This window comes from Gobius niger (genome assembly GCF_951799975.1).
Source record: "Gobius niger genome assembly, chromosome: 20".
NCBI classification, from domain to species: Eukaryota; Metazoa; Chordata; class Actinopteri; order Gobiiformes; family Gobiidae; genus Gobius; species Gobius niger.
Window position 1 is genome coordinate 6,813,567 of NC_136871.1, and position 4,750 is coordinate 6,818,316.

Below are 4,750 nucleotides of genomic sequence, written 5' to 3' on the forward strand. Positions count from 1 at the left end.
ATGAGCATCTGACTTTAGAGTTCGTTCACAATATAAAATACATATAAGGCACCGGCAAAAGGATCACCTCAAACATTCAGATACAATATTTACAGTATTTACAATAGCAATTACAATTATATACAGTTTTTTAAAAACTTGTACCTTCTCATTTTTACTACTACCCCCGTGTTAATGCTCACAAATCTGACCGTCTTTCAACCACTTCTTCAGATTAAGTTTGAACTGTTAGTGCTACTGTAAAGTGCTACTCTCTCGAACAGTCAATGGCAGCGAGTTCCACATCCCTGCAGCCAATGAAGCCATCCCTGAACCAATGAATGAATGAAAGAGTGATCTTACCTCAGAATATCTTTTTGTGGTGTATATTTTAAATGACAGATCTCGAGACGGAAAGAAACCCTTCGGATGCTTACCAACTAATCGCTGAACTAATAAGATTTCAATGCTCAGAGAGTTAACGCTATTTCACAGAATCACAGGTGTGTAACGGATGCGTCAAACTCCCGAGTTCACTCTATTCCACAGAGACGTGGCGGATGAGCGACTCCTGACTCTACTCTGTGTTTGGATGAGTAGGTCCCAGCAGAGAATAGTTATCTCAAGTTCAGCTCGGATGTTGCATAAGCAAGGGGAGTCTGATCACTATGGAGACTTGATCAGCAATAGGATAGAAGTCAATCAATTGCAGCGATTACACCAGCCCTAGCTCAGTGTCAGCAATTGATTGAAAGGAAGAAATGATCTCAAGATGGTGGACACCTCGGGGTGAGATCTGCTGCACACTGAGCAAGGTTCACAATTTATACACAAAACCCGGTCTTGTCTGTCGCTGGGTAGAGCACAAGGTCACAGGTGTCACAGGTCAGTTCTACTTGGTCACCGCCTGTCGTTGCTAGGGAGATTTCGCACATCTCCAGTTTCCTTAACGATAGTATTAACAAAAACGATTATACGAGCCGGGTCATAAGAATCCAGTCACAACACAACACACTGTTTGATGTTGCTTATATTGTTCACAAAGACTTTCACAATTTCAGCGAAGCAGATCCTGGCAGCATCATCTTGGAATATGCTTTAGAAGAAAATTAGTTTGATGGAATAACCCGGTCATTCAGTCTACTCAGGTTGTCAGCTTTGGCCACATAATGACCAGCTGCAACAACTCCAGATCCAGATTTTTTGGTTTTGTGCCAGGCCGTGCATAATTACGCAGTACTTTTAATTTTATGTTTATTGAGAGCTGTCAGAGTAAGTCGGATGTTAACCTTTCTTCTCCCGTTTGGATCTTTGTTTCCACAGATACGGCATGATGGAAGTTTAGAGCGATATGAAAGCCGTTCTTTTGCAATTGCAGCTCTCTCCTCTTGGACTGGAGGGTGTTTGGCCAGTAAATAAACAGTAATCAAGCAAAGAGAATAAAGTCACACTTTACAGCACATGGTAACCTGGTAGAAGGATGTCCGTGCAGGCTCAGTCGTACAGAATTTGCCCATCTTCAATGAAGGCTCTTGAGCTATCTTCTATACTCTGTAGTGGAAGTGTCTTAACGTTTCACCTCTCATCCAAAAGGCTTCATCAGCCCACTAAAGCTTCAGCTCAGCCCACAGACCAGATAAAGAAAGGAATAGTTCACAGTTTTTTCCATCGTCAGATATGTTCTTACCTGAGCTTAGACGAGTTGATGCGTACCTGTCTGGTCTTTGTGCCCGTGGAAGAGCGTGGTAGCTTCTAACTTCACCCCGTTTGGAGCTATAGGAATACATTGGGAGAGGCCAATGTTAAAAACATCTTTGGTCTTTTTGTGCGAACAAAGACGTACAAAGACCAGACAGATACGCACCAACTTGTCTAAGATACAGTATTTCAATATGGAAAAACTGTGAACTTTTCCTAAAGAGGTCAAAGAAGCAATTTTTGGGAAGAAACATGAACAGGAACAGTGGATTTCACCTGTCTCACTGTACAATAACCTCCTGCAGCCCAGGCCTGGATTGCTCTGTCATGCTAATGAGGCTGAAACTCAGCCCGGGACAGATCAATAGGCAGGTAAAGAGCAGTGATCAGAGATTAGGGCTGAAACTCAGGGGTGAGTTTGGTCGTTAGGACTTAAAACTACAAAGACTCATAACTTGACATGTTAACCTACAGGTGAGAATAGCTGTTAATAGAGGGGAGGGACTGAGCCAAGCTTAACTCCTCCCTGTGGTCTTTATCTGGGCTGCGGGCTGAGCTGAAGCTTAAGTGTTGCTGATGAAGTCTTTTGGATGAGAGGCGAAACGTTCAACACTTCAACTACAAAGTACAGAAGATGACTCGAACCTTTATTGAAGATGGTAGGAGGATGGAAACAGACCCGATTCTATAATAACAATAATACATCGATTTGTATATATTATTCATTCACTCCATTCTTGGTGCTGGTAAGCCACTATTGCAGCCACAGCTGCCCTGGGGTAGACTGACGGAAGCAAGGCAACCAGTCTGCGCCATCGGCCCCTCTGACCACCACCAACCACTCACTCACTGCATTCGGCTTCCAAACGGTCTCCCATCCAAGTACCGACCAGGCCCTTCCCTGCAGAGCTTCCACGGTCTGACGGGATTGGGCAGAGCAAAGGCGGTATGGAAATACTCATACAGTTCTATGGAACACCATTACTACACGTTTTATGGAGGCATAGGAGTAAAATTGTGGTAATGTGGGGCAATGACCACACAGGGGCAGCAAACGGTTACCATAAGTGTTCATGTTTATGAAAAAAAAAAAAGATACACACGGTCGTCCGCTCCTCGTTACGCTAGATGAAGTTACCCTAAATAATCAGTTCGTTGTGGCTGAATTTAAAATAAACACGTTGCTCTCATTGGCATATTTCCCTTGGATGCAGCCCACAAGTGACCCCAGCCGCTTTCATCACAAATTTGGTTCAGAGCGAAATCCTTCACAGCATCAGCAGCTGCAAACAAGTCGATTATTCATGTTTTTTTCTTCTTCTGAGAATTATAAAGGGCACACTTTTTATTAAAGGGTTTCCTTTCAATGCGAGGGCGCGCGGGCCCGTATGCCCAAAAGCCTGGGGGTTTGTGTTTTGACCAGGCCGACACAAACTCTAAATAGCTCGTCCGAAATTGCTTTATCACCATAAGAAAACATTCGCAAAATGTTAATGTTGGAAATTCATGCTTTCGTGTCAACAAGACTTTTGAAACTCTTGTCTTTATCTGTCTGAATAAGTCTGCTCTGATCAAACTGCAAATTCTTCGAAAATCATCTGCTAGACTTTGAACAGGTGCCCCTCGAAGGCCTCATATCACTCCAGTCTTGACTCTTCTTATCGCCTCTCCAGTGGCTCCCTGTACATTTCAGGAATTAAGATTTAAGTGCTGACTTTCAGAGCCTTAAACGGTCAGGCCCGTAATCCTCCAGCCACACTCTGCTCAGGCCAGAACCTGCTTTCAGGATCTGAAGACATGTTTATTCAAGAAAGCTTTTGGTTGACAGGTTTTCACTAGTGTGGCTTTAATTTCACACATGTAGCCTATGTACATTTCTATATTGTTTCCTACAGCACTTTGTGATTTTATCTGTGAAAAGTGATTTAGAAATACACTTTACTTGTACTTACAAATGCCTATATCAAACTTTCACTTTCATTAGCTAATAGGGCTGATAAGATCTGCAGAAAATGTAAAGTAAGGCACATTTCATCAGACAGCAGCCATGCCCCTCATTCTAATGCTCACGACGTAATGGCCTCCCGTGCTTTAACTTGAGGCACATGCTCACCTGCCTGCTTTTCATTCAGTTACGCATTTGTTTTACGCAAACTTTACGCACGGGCTCACCTCACCATCAGTGTCTGTCTACGGAGAACAAAACACCTACACCTCTTAATTGTGTTTAAAACCTGCATGTTTGCATCAGAGCTGGACCGGGCTTGCAGTTTCATGGCAGGTGACGGAGCTGAGAATGTAAAAAAGCGTGATCCGAGAGCGACTTTCTCAGGCCAACGAACGAGCCGCTTTGATGTGATCATTAGTTTTAAGCTGAAGTATTTGGGGATCAGATAACAGGAGCCATTTTCGGCCTAAAAGGCATCAGTAGCTTTTGAAAGCAGATTCTTTTGGTCAGCCTCGGGCGCCGAGGCTCAAGAGGTGGAATTACCTCATTGTGAAATTCCCCCGCGTGTTTACATTTTCACCTCTCCTTTAACTTTGACCCCTCTAACAAGTTTGCAACACATAATTATACAATGATGCTCGATGGGTTCGCTACAGCATGAATACGATAGGTTTAGACAATAACAGGCGAGCAATTGGTGTAATTCGCTTAGCGCGTGAGCCTCATTAAAAGTGGCAGCCTAGATAGTTTTTAGACTATTACGCACAATTTGCCGGAAATTCCCATAGCCTACTATATACTAATACACTTTGGCATCACTAAACGAGTAGCTTATTTGTCTGACATGCAAGAAAATGCACCCAGCGCAATTTTGGTTCAGATGCGTCACCTCCATCTCCAACTCCTGCATTTGGAACCTCTTCCCAAAGACAAATCTCTACAGATTGTTGTCAACGCCATCAGAGGGGCTGTTGCTTTGATTGACCCCCATCCAGGTGCACGTAGGCTTATAAACATATGCGCATGCGCCGTGTGCGACCACCAGCCAGGTGAAGTCCGCGCCGTGAGGCAGCGATGGACTCACTCGCGTGTCTCCGCGGGGACTGCAGCGTCGGAGTCTTCCAC